Source organism: Scyliorhinus canicula, chromosome 1 (assembly GCF_902713615.1).
Source record: "Scyliorhinus canicula chromosome 1, sScyCan1.1, whole genome shotgun sequence".
NCBI lineage: Eukaryota > Metazoa > Chordata > Chondrichthyes > Carcharhiniformes > Scyliorhinidae > Scyliorhinus > Scyliorhinus canicula.
Genome location: NC_052146.1, coordinates 13,817,895 through 13,836,755, shown reverse-complemented (window position 1 = coordinate 13,836,755; position 18,861 = coordinate 13,817,895). Strand labels below are relative to the sequence as shown.

Here is an 18,861-nt window from a genome sequence, read left to right as displayed (position 1 = left end):
ATGTGTGTGAGCGTTGCGGGAGAGGGGGGGGGGGGGGCTGCTAATCACGTTCATATGTTTTGGTCCTGTCCAAAGCTAGAGGATTACTGGAAGGAGATTTTTAGGGCAATTTCCAAGGTGGTGCACGCGGAACTGGATGCGGGTCCCCTGGAGGCCATATTTGGGGTGTCGGACCAGCCGGGGTTGGAAACAGGTGCGGAGGCAGACATCGTAGCCTTCGCCTCGTTGATCGCCGGAAGGCGGATCCTGCTGGGATGGAGGGCAGCCTCTCCAGCCTGTGCCCTGGTGTGGTGAGGGGGGACCTGTTGGAATTCTTGATGCTTGAGAAGGTTAAGTTTGAACTGAGGGGAAGGATGGAGGGGTTCTACAATTCATGGGCATTATTCATTATGCACTTTCAAGAACTGGATAACATCTAACATTAGTTGGGGCGGGATGGGTGGGAGGGTTGGGGGGGGGGAGGGGGGCTGTGTGTGTTAAAGGTGACTATGGGTAATCCCTGATTCATTTTTGTCATTTGTTTATGTAAACATGCGGGCTAATGTTTGGGGGTTGGTGGGAGAATAGGATCGCTGTTATTGGGATTGGCATATTTGTTGCTGCTTATTGTTTACTGTTGGTGGGTGTAAATTTGGGAGAAAATGTGAAAAAGGAGGAGAATAAAAATATTTTAAATATATATATATTATTGAGCCTCTAAATCCTATGACGTAAGATATTGCTGCCACTCAAACTGTATCCTGACTTTGTTGGTGCCCTTTATGTTTGGCAGGTATGTCACCCGCTGGCATTAATTCGGCAAAGCTTCGAAAAAATAAAATCAAGGTAGCGGAAATTGAATTTTAGAACTCCATGCTCAGTTGGTTAGGGAAGGATCAACTTCTGCTGGAGAGTGGGTGTTTTGAGGATATCAGATAGGGTCAGGCCCAGGCTTGACAGTGATATATGATCCGAACTGAAGAACAAACATTTGAGGAGGATCGCCTGTGTCCATGGTGTTCATAGATCACAGAATTTACAGTGCAGAACATAGAACATTACAGCGCAGTACAGGCCCTTCTACCCTCGATGTTGCACCGTCCTGTGAAACCCCTCTAAAGTCCCTCTGCACTATTCCCTTATCGTCCATATGCCTATCCAATGACCATTTGAATGCGTTTAGTGTTGGCGAGTTCACTACTGTTGCAGGCAGGGAATTCCACGCCCTTACTACTCTCTGAGTAAAGAACCTACCTCTGACATCTGTCCTATGTCTATCTCCCCTCAATTTAAAGCTATGTCCCCTCATGCTGAACATCACCATCCGAGGAAAAAGGCTCTCGCTGTCCACCCTATCTAATCCTCTGAACATCTTGTATGCCTTAATTAAGCCACCTCTTAACCTTCTTCTCTCTAACGAAAACAGCCTCAAGTCCTTCAGCCTTTCCTCATAAGATCTTCCCTCCATACCAGGCAACATTCTTGTAAATCTCCTCTGTACCCTTTCCAATGCTTCCACATCCTTCCTATAATGTGGCGACCAGAACTGCACGCAATACTCCAAATGCGGCCGCACCAGAGTTTTGTACAACGGCAAGCCATTGGGCCCATCGAGTCTGCGCCGACCCTACTCAAGCCCACGTATCTACCCGATCCCCGTAACCCCCACTTAACCTTTATGGACGCTAAGGGCAATTTAGCATGGCCAGTCCACCTAACCTGCACATCTTTGGACTGTGGGAGGAAACCGGAGCACCCGGAGGAAACCCACGCAGACGCGGGGAGAAAGTGCAGACTCCGCACAGACAGTGACCCAAGCCGGGAATCGAACCTGGGACCCTGTATTAGCAACTGTGCTAACCACTGTGCTACAGTGCTGCTCATTTAAAAGTTAAAACACAGCGTTAGATGAGAGAGAGATGTTAAAAGAAAAAAATAAGGTCGTTTGCTGGAAAAAAACTTTTTGCGGGAAAAAGTTTGCTGTCAGAAGCATGAAGTAAAAATAAGTATTGCATCAAAAGGAACAGGCCTCAAACACAAACTGCTGGACGGCACGGTGGCACAGTGGTTAGCACTGCTGCCTCAGGGCGCCGAAGACCCGGGTTCAATCCCGGCTCCGGGTCACTGTCCGTGTGGAGTTTGCACATTCTCCCCGTGTCTGCTTGGGTCTCACCCCCACAAACCAAAGATGTGCAGGCGAGGTGGATTGGGCACACTAAATTGCCCCTTCATTGGAAAAAAAAATGAATTGGGCACACTAAATTTTTTTTAAATTTGAAAAACCCACAAAGCCATGAATCCTTTAGAAGCAAAATACTGCGGATGCTGGAATCTGGAGCACGGATAGAGAATGCCGGAAAACCTCACCAGGACTGTCAGCGTCTATCAGGATAAAAACTGAGTTAACGCTTGGAGTCCTTTGACTCTTCGTCAGAACTGAAGGAAGGAGGAATGTGTTAGAAACTGCAACATGACTCCTTCATGAATGACTCCTTTATCCTCATTTATTCTTCCACCGCGAATTGTAAGGGAAGATTTTCTTTCTTCTGCTTACACACCCATTCTTGGAATTGGAACTGATTGAGGTTCCCAAACAATGGTCTCATGTTTTCTTTTTTTATATATAAATTTAGAATACCCAATTCATTTTTTTTCCAGTCAAGGGGCAATTTAACGTGACCAATCCACCTACCCTGCACATCTTTTTGGGTTGTGGGGGCAAACTCCACACGGACAGTGACCCAGAGCCGGGATTGAACCTGGGACCTCGGCGCAGTGAGGCATCAGGGCTAACCCACCGTGCCACCATGCCACCTGGCTCTCGTGTATTCTTGAAGATCACATCATAAAGTGCTCTTGTCGACCCCCATACTTCCACTACTGGCGGGTCTACTCAACACTTTCATCATAACGGAACATTTTTGTACAAACACAATTTTCTTACTGCTCCTATAATTCTTCTCCACGGGTTTGCTTGCAGTCGTGTCCTGGATTTCAATCTTCAATGCTAGGAGACTCCAACTGGACATTGCCTCCAGTAAGGCTGGTTTAGCTCACTCAGCTAAATCGCTGGCTTTTAAAGCAGACCAAGCAGGCCAGCAGCACGGTTCGATTCCCGTACCAGCCTCACCGGACAGGCGCCGGAATGTGGCGACTAGGGGCTTTTCACAGTAACTTCATTGAAGCCTACTCGTGACAATAAGCGATTTTCATTTCATTTTCATTTCAGGTAGGAGGGGTGGAAAGGGTGTTCCGGGCTTCCTTGCTCGGCCTGTTGGTCAGCAACACATTGGGCTCCCCAGCAAAGGGTTTGCTACAGAAGCCGAGTGTAGCAACATCTCCTGGGGCTTCTGCAGACCGTGGTGAGAACTTACCAATAACCAACCCAAGGTTATGAAATTCACTTTTGCTTCCGGGGATGAGGGACTTTAGTCACATGGTTAGCTTGGAGAAAGTGCGACTGTTCTCTTTGGAGCACAGGAGGTTGAGGGGAGATTTGGTAGAATTATAGAATCTCTACAGTGTAGAAGGAGGCCATTCAGTCCATCACATCGGCGCCAACCCTCTTAAAGAGCTCCCCACCTAGGCCCAATCCTTCGCCCTAGCCCCGTAAAGCCCGCATGGCCTTTGGACACTAGGGGGCAATTTGGCATATCCAATCCACCTAATCTGCACATCTTTGGACTGTGGGGGCAAACTGGAGCACCCGGAGGAAACCCACGCAGACACGGGGAGAAAGTGCAAACTCCACATTCAGCCGCCCGAGGTCGGAATCGAGCCCAGACCCCTGGCACTGTGAGACAGCAGTGCTAACCACTGTACCACCGTGCCGCCCATATTTGATAGAGGTGGACAAGGTTATGACAGGTTGAGGTAGGATAGCCAAAGACAGGGTTGCTCTATCAGCTGATGATACAAGGCGTAGGAGACACAGGCTGAATGTTTTTGGAAAGAGCTGCAGGTGAGGTGTGAGAAAGATCTCTTTACGCAGTGAGAGGTAATGATTTGAACTCGCTGCTCGTGCTGGTAGAAGCAGAGACCGTCAATGATGTCAAAAGGAAATGGGATGGGAACTGGAGAAAACTGGTTTGATTAGTCTTCAGAGAACCAGCATGGACTCAATGGACTGAATGGTCCCTTCTGTGCCATAATGACCTTGATTGCAGGCATAGCTCTTCCCAGCTGGGGCAACAGAGAACATTTATTCTCCAAACTTTATTGAAGGGAAAATATTTGGAGAGACAACTAGCTGTGTGCTCAGGAACTGTCATTTCTAACTCACCTTGTAAAAAAGTTTCAAAGCGTTTCAAGTGCAAAAAATATCTGCCTAGTTTAATTGAACATATTTGCCCTAATTTAACATATTTGCCCTGAGTCATAAATATCGATCACTTGTCACGCAGCAGCGTTTTGACCATTCTAGCTCTTGGCAAGTAGCTATTCTCAACGATGTGAACTGACATGGAAGAGTTTGCAATGTGGGGTTGACTGTTAACTGCCCTTTCATAAGAGTTGGTCACCCTCAAAGCATCCGAAAACTGGCTGTGAGAGGTCATCCCCAGACGTGATGCCCCCTCCTCCCCCGTCATGGTCAAAGCCCACAGACCCTCACCATCCCCGACTATCATCAGGTGGGTGAGATATGACAGTGTCTGGAATTCTGTCAGCACCCCAGGTAAGATTTGATTAGATTGGATTTGTTTCATTGTCAAGTGTACTGAGGTAAAGTGGAAAGTATTGTCCTGCATACAGTCCAGACAGATCGTTCCATACATGAAAATACATATGCCATACATAAATACACAGTGCCGGCCCTAGGGTTGCTGGCGCCCCGGGCAAGCTGAACTTCGGCGCCCTTGGGGGGGGGGGGGGGGGGGGGGGGGGCCGAGGGGGGGGGGGGGGGGGGGCCGAGGGGGGGGGGGGGGGGGGGGGGGGGCGAGGGGGGGGGGCCGAGGGGGGGGGGCGGGGCCAAGGAGGAGCGGGGGGGCGGACCTGAGGGGGGGTGGACCCGAGGGGGCGGACCCGAGGGGGGGGCGGGGGGGGGGGGCGGACCCGAGGAGGGGGCGGGGGGGGCGGACCCGAGGAGGGGGCGGGGGGGCGGACCCGAGGGGGGTGGACCCGGGGGGGGCGGACCCGAAGGGGGCGGACCCAAGGGGGGGCGGACCCGAATGGGGGCCTGGGGGGGGCGGACCCGAGGGCGGGGCGGGGGGTGGACCCGAGGGGGGGGCGGACCCGAGGAGGGGGCGGACCCGAGGAGGGGGCGGGGGGAGCGGACCGAGCGGGGGGGCGGGGCCGCCCTGGGGGAGGGCGGCCACCGCGCATGCGCTGGTTGGCACCGGCCCAACTGCGCATGCGCGGGACCCGAGTCTGGCGCCCCCTAGCACATGGCGCCCCGGGCGACTGCCCGAGTTGCCGGTGCCTTGAGCCGGCCCTGTAAATACACAATGTAAATACATAGACACAGGCATCGGGAGAAACGTATGGAACGTAATACTTAGTAAAGAAGATACGTGGAGAGATCAGGTCAGTCCATAAGAGGGTTGTTTAGGAGACTGGTAACAGCGGGGAAGAAGCTGTTTTTCAATCTGTTAGTGCATGTTCTCAGACTTTTGTATCTCCTGCCCAATGGAAGAGAAAAGAACCTGGGTGGGAGGGGTCTTTGATTCAGCTGCCCGCTTTCCCCAGGCAGCGGGAGGTCTAGATGGAGTCAATGGATGGGAGGCAGGTTCGTGTGATGGACTGGGGGGGTGTTCACGACTCTCTGAAGTTCCTTACGGCCTTGGGCAGAGAAGCTGCCATGCCAGGCTGTGATGCAGCCCAATAGGATGCTTTCGATGGTGCACCTTTTCATCCTTTAAGTGAGCACACAGCCAGAATGGAAAATGGTAACCTTCCGAAGGTGTGCAGGTTAGGTGGATTTGCCATGCTAAATTGGCCCTTAGTGTCCAAAAGGTTAGGGAGGGTTACGGGGATAGGGTGGCGGCGTGGGCTTCAGCGGAGTGCTCTTTCCGAGTGCCAGCACAGACTTGATGGGGCGAATGGCCTCCCTCTGCACGGCAGGGAATCTATGATTCTATCTTTGGTTCCTAATCTTCTGAATTCAGTTCAATGCTGACTTGCTCAGCTACTGGGGGGGGGGGGGGGGGGGGGAGAGAGAGTTGCTAGGATATCGAGGGTTGGTGGTGTGTGTGTGTGTGGGGGGGGCGGAGGGGGTGACATCTCTGGAAAGGCTTTTCGAGAAACTGTCAAAGCCAAGAGGCCCTTCAGAGTCACATCGGGTGGAAGGTTAATAGAATTCTTGGGTAATGAGTAGCAGCAGATTCTGCAGAAGACATATGGAATATGGAAAAATGCATCAAAGATGCATGTAAAATATGAGACCCCACCAGTCATTAAAATATCTGTGCAGAGGCAGTGACTCAGGTTAAAAGCAATGTTCATACTCTCCCTCAGGAGCAAAATATCTTGCAAATGTGAATGTAACGTTCACCTTGCTCCTCAATTTATTCTGCATAAACAAATTAATCTGCAGTGGGTTCTATGATTTTGTTTTCTTAAAGCTTAATTATTTAATGCAATTTGTTTCTTAGCAAAGTTTTTGCATTAATGGCTACATTTCCTACATTGCATCAATGGCTGCACTTTGCCTGTAAAACTCTTTGGGACATGCTGAGATTGTGAAAGGCGCCATCTAAATGCAAGTCTGCTCTGTCTTGCTTTGCACAGGGCCACTTACATTGAGCGCACATTCATCTGTTTTTAAGTAAAACCCTATGTTGGCCCAATTTGAAAGGAGTGCGCTGATGACTCCATGTCGTTGTAGCGTTAGGATTAATCACAGCTTTATGCATTCATGATGCACCCTTTGTGTCTCTTTGGAACTCCAGATGTTCGGTTGATGAATGTGCAGAAAACTGTTGATATCGGAGAGTGTTAATTGGCACGGGGGGGGGGGGGGGGGGGGGGGGATAGGGATAGAGGTCAGGAGAGGAACAGAGTGGAGATAATGTTGATGGGAGCTCAGTAGAGAGGCTAAGAGGAGGAGACACAAAGGGAGGCTCAAGGTGAAACAAAGCAGAGTAGTGAACCAGAATAGAGAACGCAACGTGGATCGGACAGCTGCAGCTGAAGAAAAGGTGCAACGGAGCACTTTCCAATACCTCATCTTCAAGTTTCAGACAGGAAATGAGCAAGAAACCAAAATAAAATTCAATGCTTGTTTTCTAAAAAAAAACTGCAATAAACGACTCTCTCCATGGCTTCAAGTAAAAATATGTCAGTTGAATATTGCTTCCTGTCATTAGAATCCTGATAGACCCCAGTGTAGGAACATTGGAACAGGAGGAGGCCATTCAGCCCCTCTAAGCCTGTTCTGCTATTCCATCAGTTAATGGCCGATCTACGGTCTAACTCCATGTACCCGCCTTTCCCCCATATCCCTTTGGCTATTAACAATCTATCAAAGTCAGGGTTAAAATGACCAATCCTGGCAGCACGTTGGCACAGTGGTTAGCACTGTTGCCTCACGGCGCCGAGGTCCCAGGTTCGATCCCGGCTCTGGGTCACTGTCCGTGTGGAGTTTGCACATTCTCCCCGTGTTTGCGTGGGTTTTGCCCCAACAACCCCAAGATGTGCAGGATAGGTGGATTGGCCACGCTAAATTGGCCCTTAATTGGAAAAAATGAATTGGGTACTCTAAAGTTATTTAAAAAAATGAACAATCCTTTGTGTGCAGAAGTGATTCCTAACTTCACTCCTGAAAGCATGACTCTAATTTTGAGACTATGTTCCCTCTAGTCCTCGATTACCACAACCAATAGAAAACAGTTTCTCTCTATCCATCCTATCTGTTCCCCTTAATATCTTGAAATTACCCTTTAGTGTTCCAAATTCCAGGGAAAACCTGCTTTGTGGCATCCCTCCTCGTAGTATAATCCTCAGAATGCATGTATCATCTCATCAAATCTGCACTCCCTCCCTGGCCAATATATTCCTCCTGAGTTGTGGTGCCTCGCACTAGATAAGGTATTCAATAACAGATTATAATAATAATCTTCTATAATAATCTTTATTGTCACAAGTAGGCTTACATTAACACAGCAATGAAGTTACTGTGAAAAGCCCCTAGTCGGGTTTGGGGCTGGTTTAGCTCACCAGGCTAAATCGCTGGCTTATAAAGCAGACCAAGCAGGCCAGCAGCACGGTTCGATTCCCGTACCAGCCTCCCCGGACAGGCGCCGGAATGTGGCGACTAGGGGCTTTTCACAGTAACTTCATTGAAGCCTACTCGTGACAATAAGCGATTTTCATTTTCATTTCATTTCGCCACACTCCAGCGCCCGTTCAGGTACACGGAGAGAGAATTCAGAATGTCCAATTCACCTAACAAGCACGTCTTTCGGGACTTGTGGGGGGAAATCGGAGCACCCGGAGGAAACCCACGCAGACAGGGGGAGAATATGCAGACTCTGCACAGACAGTGGCCCAAGCCGGGAATCGAACCCCGGAACCACTGTGCTACCGTGCCGCCCATATTACTGTGCTGTTAATACCGTCTGCTGCTAGGCTGCCTGTGTCCAGCCTTCCTGAAACTGACTTGCTGCATCCTGCAGTCGTTTGCTCATTGCTGAGGCCAGTGTTCCTACCAGTGCGCAGCCTAGACTAAAGCACATGTTTCAGATTTGAACACCAGGCATGCTCCAGCAGGCGCACTACACGGGCATATGAAAATCGCTTATTGTCACGAGTAGACTTCAATGAAGTTACTGTGAAAAGCCCCCTAGTCACCACATTCGCCTGTTCGGGGAGGCCGGTACGGGAATCGAACCGTGCTGCTGGCCTGCTTGGTCTGCTTTCAAAGCCAGTGATTTAGCCCAGCGAGCTAAACCAGCCCCTATATTCCGTATTCCATTACCCCTTCGCTCACAACGCCAATCCATGTCAGTGCTGATCAAGCTGAAGGCTGGGATGACCAGAAGACAACCTCCTTCCCGTCTTGTCTCGGCTGAGACGTGGCACTCTCGGCTCTGAGCTGGATGGAGCGTTGCGATGCCCATTCTAGAGCAGGAACCCTCGGCTGACATTCCAGCGGCCTTTTGAGAGAATGTTGGCTTCTGGAGAAGTTGTCCATTCAAGGCCCCATCTGGTAGATGTAAAAGATCGCACACCGCATTGATAAGAAGTAGGGGGAGCTCTTTTGGTTTCCTGGCCAACAATCGCCCCTCAATAAAAACCCATCAGGAAAAAAAACAGATTGGGCGAGAAATTAGTCTGGACGCGTGCTAGAACAGAGAGGTCAGTGATCATCCAAACTTGGGCCATGGACGTTATGTAAATATTTCCGGCACGCTCAGCGGTGACCAGTTTCTTTAGTGGTTCTTTGATATGGTCATTGGCTGTAAGACAGTTTGGGGTAGCTGATTTCACCAAAGTTGCCGCATAATTTTTTTTTTTTAATTTCCAATTAAGGGGCCATTTAGCCTGGCCAATCCACCTACCCTGCACATCTTTGGGTTGTGGGGGCGAAACCCACGCAGACACGGGGAGAATGTGCAAACCCCCACACGGACAGTGATCCGGGGTCGAATCCGGGTCCTCAGCGCCGTCAACCAAGATGCTATATAAATGTGTGTTCTTTCACTCTAGTGCTTTGCTTTCAATAATTCACAACCAAGTCGGATTAACGTGGATTTCCGAGGCCATGTGGGATTATGCTATGATGCTATGAGCAAAACGGTTGTCGTGTCAGTCTCTATGACAACAGTCCCTTGTGTGTATATCTCCATGACAACAGTCCCTTGTGTCTCCAGAGTAATTAATTGTATCCGAAGTGCTAAGAGACATCTGTTGAGAGACTTGAAAAGACCGGGCGCGATTCAACGGCAACAAAATCTATGTCTGGTTTTGGGCGCGTTTAGGCAGCGCCGAGAAATACCCCACTATACAACGGCACTTTGCCATTTATTTTGGTCTCGGGGAGTATCTCTTCCTGCCACCCCCCCCCTCCCCCACAACCTCGGGGAACCCCCCCTGCCAGGGACCACCTCCTCACCCCCCTCCACCTGCTAAGCCCCCCTCCCCAGCCTCATCCCTGACAGTGCCAACCTGGTGGCTGGGCACTGCCACATTGGCATCACCCGCGCCAGAGTGCTAGGCTGGCAGTGCCAAAGTGCCTGGGTTCAGAGTGAGTGCCACCCTGCCCTATCCTCGACCACCTGCGGTCTCTATTGACCTGGGAGAGCCCCCCCTCCCAGGTACCATTACGACTGGTCCACGGTTGTAGAAATCAGTACCGAACGGGAGAATCTCGCAAACACATATTTAAAGGGATCTGGACCACACCCAGTGAGGGCGAGATCCAGGTCATTAAATCCCGCGAGGCGTTTCGAGGGTCGCAAATCACGTGAAAGACCTCTCTCTCTCTCTCTCTCGATTCAACAATTCGGGTGGGACGAGGCCGCTGAATCGTGCTCGCCGTGTAAATATATTTCAACGGGCTTCACTTCAAAAGAAGATAAAGACTTGCATTTCTGTAGCACCTTTCGTGACTACAGGACTTCCCAAACATGCTTTACAACCAACTATGTGCTCTCGGAGTGCAGTCACTGGTGTAAAGCAACAGCCAATTTGCGCACAACATTATGATAATGATGTTGATTGAGCGACAAGTAGTGGCCAAGGCACCAAGGAGAGGGTGGCATGCGGCGCAGTGGTTAGCACTGGGACTGCGGCGTCGAGGACCCGGATTCGAATCCCGGTCCTGGGTCACTGTCCGTGTGGAGTTTGCACATTCTCCCCGTGTCTGCGTGGGTTTCGCCCCCACAACCCAAAGATGTTCAGGTTAGGTGGATTGGCCACGCTAAACTGCCCCTTAATTGGGGAAAAAAATTATTGGGTACTCTTTTTTTAAAAAAAATTTTTTTTTTAAAAAGACACCAAGGAGAACTGGACGTCTTTTGTTTGAAATGGTGTCTTGTGGTCTTTTACATTCCGGTGAGTCAGAGGTTTGGTTTCAAGCCTCATCAGAAAATTGGCATCTTTGACCGTGCAGCATTGCACTGCCCTGCAAGTATCAGGTTAGGGTTTATGCTCACATTACTGCACTTAGACCTGAGCCCAGAAATTCCAGAAGCAAGGGCAGCTGAACCACAGTTGACACTTCATTATTTGCTTCACACATTGAGGCACTGCCAACACAATTTAGCTCATCACCGAGCACTTGTACAATATGGCCAGCACAGCAGCACAGTGGGTAGCACTATTGCTTCACAGCGCCAGGGTCCCAGGTTCGATTCTCGGCTTGGGTCACTGTCTGTGCAGGGTCTGCACGTTCTCCCCGTGTCTACGTGGGTTTCCTCCGGGTGCTCCGGTTTCCTCCCACAAGTCCCAAAAGACGTGCTTGTTAGGTGAATTGGGCGTTCTGAATTCTCCTTCAGTGTACCTGAATAGGCGCCGGAGTGTGGCGACTAGGGGCTTTTCACAGTAACTTCATTGCAGTGTTAATGTAAGCCTACTTGTGACAATAAAGATTATTATTAAAATTATTAAGCGATAAACCTTTTGGCCATAGCTTACTGACACCAAAGTGTCAGAAAAATGAAAATGACTTATTGTCACGAGCAGGCTTCAATGAAGTTACTGTGAAAAGCCCCTAGTCGCCACATTCCAGCACCTGTTGGGGGAGGCTGGTACGGGAATTGAACCGTGCTGCTGGCCTGCTTTCAAAGCCAGCAACTTAGCCCAGTGTGCTAAAGAGCCCCTGGTTAAAAAGACCAGCTGCCTCAACAAACATGATGTCCCACGCACAAAGACCTAAATACCTCCTCGTCCCCTGACCTCCTCCCATCCGCCACTTCCAGCAGCCATGCACCCTCCCGTTCCGTTAGTTGGCACAGTGAGGTGGCCTAGAAAACATTCAGCAATAACACAAGATTGGTTTTGCACCTTGGTTAAAAAAAACAATCTGAAGGTTATTGCAACTGAGGAATAAAATATCACAATAATTGACGATATTATGTTACAAGTTTAAGTTAAAAAAAGATCTTATGAATGCATCAATACATTTGGACCATTATTTATTGTCACAGGTTTATAGGAGATGAAATTTGACTCCTAATTTACTTTTAATTAGTATAAACTGGCACTTTTATTGTTAATGAAGAACAGATCATTATGAAGTGTAATTGAAGTAAGAGAGGGCCTGGGGACATCTTCATGCCAGCACCTGGCACAATGCCCAGTTCATCTCCTGTTGATGAAATCAGTTCCTATAATTAATTAATGTGCGAAGCAGGAGCGAAAAGCCAGCTGAAATCCCTAGAAACAAGACAACCCAACTGGTGCCGTTTATTTCTGCTCCACTAAGGCTGAAGCCGTGCATATGTTTTTGTTATTACTGTAATAATAACGCCTTTTCTCACCGCATCAAGGGGGCATCTCCAGTCAATGAGAGTGAAAGTATCTGAGGGTAATTAAAGCAAGGAGTCCCAGACGGTGCATTTTCCATTACACGAGGCTGCCAACTCTGGTTGAATGGAATCTGAGAGGCTTCTTCACATGGGTTCCTGCTCCTGTCCACTCTGTATACACCCCCCCCCCCCCCCAACATACCCACCCAGCCCCCCTCCCATACTATTGGTTGCCAGATTTGCCCATTCTCATGGTGTCTTGGCTTTCCATTTAACTGTATTCCCCATTGACTGTAGTCAAATGGTCTTTATCCCCCATCTCCAATATTTTGGGAGCTAACAAACCCAGGGGTGTTCAACGAAAATAGAAACAAAGACAAGTTTTACAATGTCTGGTAGGTTTTTCTGAAAGTTGCTCACTCTGGTGACTGAGGGTGCGATCTTCCCAAAAGGACACGAAGTTCCCTAGCGAGCGCGTTTAGCCGCAGTGTGGGCACAGCACGCGGCTATTCAACGCCACTCCTGTTGGATAAGGGGCCTAAATGGAAACGTTGCGGCCAAGCCTCGATTTTCACAACAGGGAGTTCTGCTCGCCGCAACTGCCCGTTGTAGCGAGAGATCGGAATGCTACTTTGACTCATCTACTTGGTACTAAGTGCCTCCCATTTGGCGTAAGAAGGTCGTGTGGCACAAGGATGGACGTGTTGATTGAAATAATGACTGGAGCACGGGGGCAAGCCATGTAATGAGACCTCACGTTTAGTCAAAGTTGGCAACTCTATGATGGCAAATAGGCCGGGAAGGGGGGGGGGCAGGAACAGAAAAGATATCTGCTCCTAACTGCAGTGAACCAACAGAAGGATCGAGTTGGACGGCACGGTAGCACAGTGGTTAGCACCATTGATTCACAGAGCCAGGGACCCAGGTTCAATTCTCGGCTTGGGTCACTGTGCGGAGTCTGCACGTTCTCCCCGTGTCTGCGTGGGTTTCCTCCGGGTGCTCCGGTTTCCTCCCACGGTCCAAAGATGTGCAGGTTAGGTGGATTGGCCCTGGTGAATTGCCCCTTAGTGACCAAAATGATTAGGAGGGGTTGCTGGGTTACAGGGATAGGGTGGAGGTGTGGGCTTAAGTGGGGTGCTGTCTCCAAGGGCTGGTGCAGGCTCGATGGGCCAAATGGCCTCCTGCACTGTAAATTCTATAAGTTAGGCTATTATCCTCTTCCCTCATGGGGTTCAAATAACCAACCAACATATTGACTGCTAACTGGCGAGGAAACAAAGTTTTACATAGAATTTACAGTACAGAAGGAGGCCATTCAGCCCATCGAGTCTGCACCGGCTCTTGGAAAGAGCACCCTACCCAAGGTCAACACCTCCACCCTATCCCCGTAATCCAGTAACCCCACCCAACACTAAGGGCAATTTTGGACACTAAGGGCAATTCATCATGGCCAATCCACCTAACCTGCACATCTTTGGACTGTGGGAGGAAACCGGAGCACCCGGAGGAAACCCACGCACACACGGGGAGGATGTGCAGACTCCGCACAGACAGTGACCCAAGCCGGGAATCGAACCTGGGACCCTGGAGCTGTGAAGCGATTGTGCTATCCACAATGCTACCGTGCTGCCCAGTGGTGGTATGGTTGGATGGAAGGAACATCAGCAGCCAATTGAGTAATTTTGATTGAGGGATAAATATTTCTCAAGGCGCCAAGGTTGGCTCTCGGGATCTGGGTTCGAATCCCGCCGCAGCAAATGGTGAAATTTGAAATCACTAAAATTCTAGGATTAAAGGTCTAATGATGACCATTAAACCATTGTCGATTGTTGTAAAAACCCATCTGTTTCATTAATCTTCATTCGGGAGGGAAATCTTCCGTCCTTACCCGGTAAGGTCCTTACTTGGCCCTACTTTAGAAGGATAAGAGAGAATCTTATTGAAATTTACAGATACTGTGAGGCCTGGATAGAGTGGACGTGGAGAGGATGTTTCCACTTGTAGGAAAAACTAGAACCAGAGGACACCATCTCAGACTAAAGGGACGATCCTTTAAAACAGAGATGAGGAGGAATTTCTTCAGCCAGAGGGTGGTGAATCTGTGGAACTCTTTGCCGCAGAAGGCTGTGGAGGCCAAATCACTGAGTGTCTTTAAGACAGAGATAGAAAGGTTCTTGATTAATGAGGGGATCAGGGGTTATGGGGAGAAGGCAGGGGAATGGGGGTGAGAAAATATCAGCCATGATTGAATGGCGGAGCAGACTCGATGGGCCGAGTGGCCTAATTCTGCTCCTATGTCTTATGGTCTTATGTGACTCCAGACGAACCAATGTGGTTGACTCTTAATTGCCCCCCGGAGATGGGTAATAAATGCTGGCCCAGCCAGAGATGCCTATGAATAAAAAACAAAGTTGGAACGTGTCAGTTTAGATTTTAATTCTGAGGTGAGACTCGAATCCGCAACGTTCTTACTTGGAGGCGCCACACTGAAGCAGCTGACTTAGAAAATTGGTAAGATTAAACAAAAATAACTAAATTTTGATATTGTAAAGAATCATAAGGAAACTCAGATAATTAACAGCAAAGAGTATGTGAGGTACCTTTAGACAAATACTTGAAGCATTCAGCATTAAACAATAGAATTTTAAGCAATCAAAATGGAAAAAGTACAAAGTTGTGATTCTGTCTAGAAGCCGGTATTTAATTAGCTTGCAGTTAGAGGTCCTATTTCCCAAGGCTCGTCTCCCAGCAATCAGCTGAACTGCAAGGTCCCAGGATCAGGCATGAAGTTCAGGAATTCCTGGTTCACGGAATCCTCTTCACGGCAGGAAAATTGAGGCTTGCAACAAATCAGGCGCATTGATGTCCAACCCTCAGATGTGAGGCCCACACTGAGAGGCCCATTTGTAAAGATTATCCTCAGCACTCCATCGGGTTTTCCGATGCATTGCTCCAACCACATTTAGATATGTAGACATCGTGGTGCCAAGAGGACTCAGTCCCCTTTCCCTGCAGTGAATTAAAGCCCTTCTCATGGGCTGATTTATTGCCCTCCTTTCTCCCCGGCTCTTTCATATTCTTCTTCCTTAAATAATTACCCATCGAAGGCTTTAATTTAACATCGACCACCACTTGTGGTGAAGCATTCCACATCCCGCTACCTCGGCTTGAGATGCCGTGTGCTTGTATGGAGATGGTGAGCTTGTGTCTTTAATTTACCTACCAATGGACGTAGCCTATATTTACCTAGTCTATTTTCATTGCTTTGAACACTTCCATTAACATCTTCCTTCAATTTTCTACGTTTGAAGAGCGAGTCGCCCCAACATTTCCTGATAGCTTAGAGTCCTTCATCAACGTCGAACTCTCTAGTGTGCTCGGTATACCAGATGTGGACAATGCATCAGGGAACAGAATCCAGATCATAAATAGTATTAAAGGTTTAGAAAATAGATTTGGAAGTAACAACAAACTAACTAATAAGAAGGCGCCCGGAAAGATATTAAAGCAGAAGCGTGTAATGATATAAAGTGAGAAAAACGGCTTCCTCACAAACGATCTCTGGACCAGATAAGAGATTCACTGACAATTTCAATTGACCCCAACCTGAACAGGAGAGATAGCAAAGTAGTCCCAAAATTCCCACTCCTGTCCCTGTATTCCTATGTTTCAATCCTCTCTCTAGTCATCCCATCACCATTCTTTGGCAAAGGGCCCACATCTTACAAACAAATTTCTCAAGTGACACTTGCCAAACGCCATCTGAGAGTCTAAATAAACTATCCATGCAGGCTGGTTGTCATCATTCCGCCATTGTTCGCGGAAAGTGTCCTAAATCAACTTTGTGAAGATCATTGCAGGATAGTAAGAATGGAGGAGATGGCTAGAAGCAATTTTCAGTGGCCAGGGCTCGATGGCGAAATTGAGGAGAAGGCAGGTATGTGTTCAGCTTGTGCAAAGGTTCGAAACCCTCCGCCACTAGCGCCATTACACCCACGGGAAGGGTCGGAAGGGCCATGACCAGGAGGTCATCTAGATTATGCTGGACCATTCGGAGGGCAAATGTGGTTGACACGCACTGAAAGTGGCCTGAAGTCACCATTATGAAGACTATATCCTCGGAGAGAGAGCAATAGAAAGTGAGTGAGATTTGTGCCAGATTCGACCAGCCTGAACAACTTGTCAGCCACAGTTCATATCGCAAGAATTCACAAATTATCTAAAGGAGAATGGAATCCAACACATCCGGTCCGCTCCTGATCATCCTGCCACAAATGGGCTGGCTGAAAGGTTTGTTCAGGCAATGAAACACTGAAGGTAATTTGTGAGCAAGGATCATGGTCTAAACGACTAAGCCAATTCCTGAGACAGAAATTAACACATTCGACAATATGAGGTTCTCTGCTATTACTCGTGATAAAACGTCAGTTACACACAACGTTTGATCTGCCTAAACCGCCTGAGAGGAAACAGCAAAGTCAGGGTTTGTGACGTGAGAACCGCGTTAAACGCCATGTTTTTCAGGAAGGTCAGGAGGTATTGGCAAGGAGCTATACCACCAGTAAGAAGTGGATATCTGCCACCTTAATAGCACAGACAGGACCCGTGTCCCACACTGTTCAAACTCGGGATGTTGTAGTGTGGAGGAGACAACTTTTAGCAACTAGACACCAATTTGCCAGAGATACCGTCAACCAGGTCCGCCACAAGCTGCGGTAAATGAAGGCCTAAACATTTCTGAGAACCTGACAATACCAGAAACAGACAGTATCCCAATTCAGGATATTTCAACACCCAGTCAACCTCCAACATGCATCGACTCCGATTGAGACAACTATGGACGACACCCAAACTCAACGAAAAACACCAACGGTTGCAGCCAACGTGAAACCTGAGGTTTTCCAACAACCACACAGAAATTGACATTCTCTGAAAGGTCTACTTTATTTTATTTTTTTATAAATTTGGATTACCCAATTATTTTTTCCAATTAAGGGGCAATTTAGCGTGGCCAATCCACCTACCCTGCACATTTTTGGTTTGTGGGGGCGAAACCCACACAAACACGGGGAGAATATGCAAACTCCACACGGACAGTGACCCAGAGCCGGGATCGAACCTGGGACCTCAGCGCCGTGAGGCAGCTGTGCTAACCACTAGGCCACTGTGCTGCTGTGTTTGTTAATTGTTCCTGTGGTAAATTTCAATTGTTAACATATTGTGTTTCATTGCAGGAACCTCTTATATGAAGGTGGAGGAAAGTCTTCTTCATTCATGCTGTTCCTAGTAAGGACAAGGTCGCTTTAAGAGTCCGAACACGTGACGTAGTAATGATGTCATTTGGCCGTTTGTATGGGCTGTTGTGTCAACACCTTTCCAATAAAGCTCTTGTTTGTTTGTACCTTTGTGATGCCACGGTATCCTGGGATGGTGCGCAGTCAATTCCAGCCCCACTTGACCTGGAGTCACAACAAAAGTGAATTAACCAATAATTTTTAGAAAAAATTATTGCAGCCCAATAATTACAGTCAACAGGTTTGTAAATGTAAACACAATAACTGTTTGTTTATCGCAAGAAGTACAATGAAATATGCAGCAAATACAACTGTTTAACTATTATCTCATTCCTGATTCCCACTCTCCCGCCCCCCCCCCCCCCCCATGCTCTGCACACACACACACAAGACAGACAAACGCAGAGGGTCAGAAAGGGGTAAAAAAAAACATATGCAAAAGGAAAAAAAAAGTCTTCGTTTCAGATGGTGTTTTGTTTTAGCTCCTTACTCCTCTTCAAACTTTGCTTTCAATTCAAAGTCTTGATTGTAGATTCGTTCAGACCTCTTTAGTTTTAGGAAAACAGTGGTCACATCTTTTCTGGAATGACATAGAAGGTTCTAGTCTTTGTTTGCAGCCTGTAAATGGGGTTTCCTATAGAGTCATTCATTCAGGTTCTCTGCAGCCCCCAGGAATTCAGCACTCTCAGCTTTCCTGGTGAAAACACGGAGGAGAGAGAGCGGCATAAACTTGTGTTTCTGTGCTGCTAGGATCATACCTGGTGTTGGTGAATGTATACGCACTGAATTGGGATGATGTGGGGTTTGTTAGGGAGTTGTTAGGAACGATTCCAGACTTGGCCACACATCAGTGTGATTATGGGAGGAGACTCCAACTGTGTGCTGGAGCTGAGGGTGGACAGGTTGAGCTCCAGTGGGCGAAACAGCTGGCTTGTAATGCAGAACAAGGTCAGCAGCTCGGGTTCAATTCCCGTACTGGCCTCCCCGAACAGGCGCTGGAATGTGGTGACCAGGGGCTTTTCACAGTAACTTCATTGAAGCCTACTTGTGACAATAAGCGATTATTATTATTATTAGGTCAATGGGAAAGCTGTGGATGTTGAAGGAGTCGGAAGGGTTTATGCAAAGGATGTGCCTGGTGGACCTGTGGCGTTTTAAGAAGGCAAGGGTGTGAGGGAGTA

General features: G+C 48.4%; 1 protein-coding gene across 1 annotated transcript in view; it reads left to right on the top strand.

Moving 5' to 3' along the window:
* hic2 (hypermethylated in cancer 2) overlaps positions 1–17,743 on the top strand; it is a 142,017-nt gene extending 124,274 nt beyond the window's left edge. The window contains exon 2 of the transcript XR_005462307.1: positions 17,621–17,743. The gene's annotated coding sequence lies outside the window, so the exon portion shown is untranslated. The remainder of the gene's footprint in view (positions 1–17,620) is intronic.
* The last annotated feature ends 1,118 nt before the right edge of the window (positions 17,744–18,861 follow it).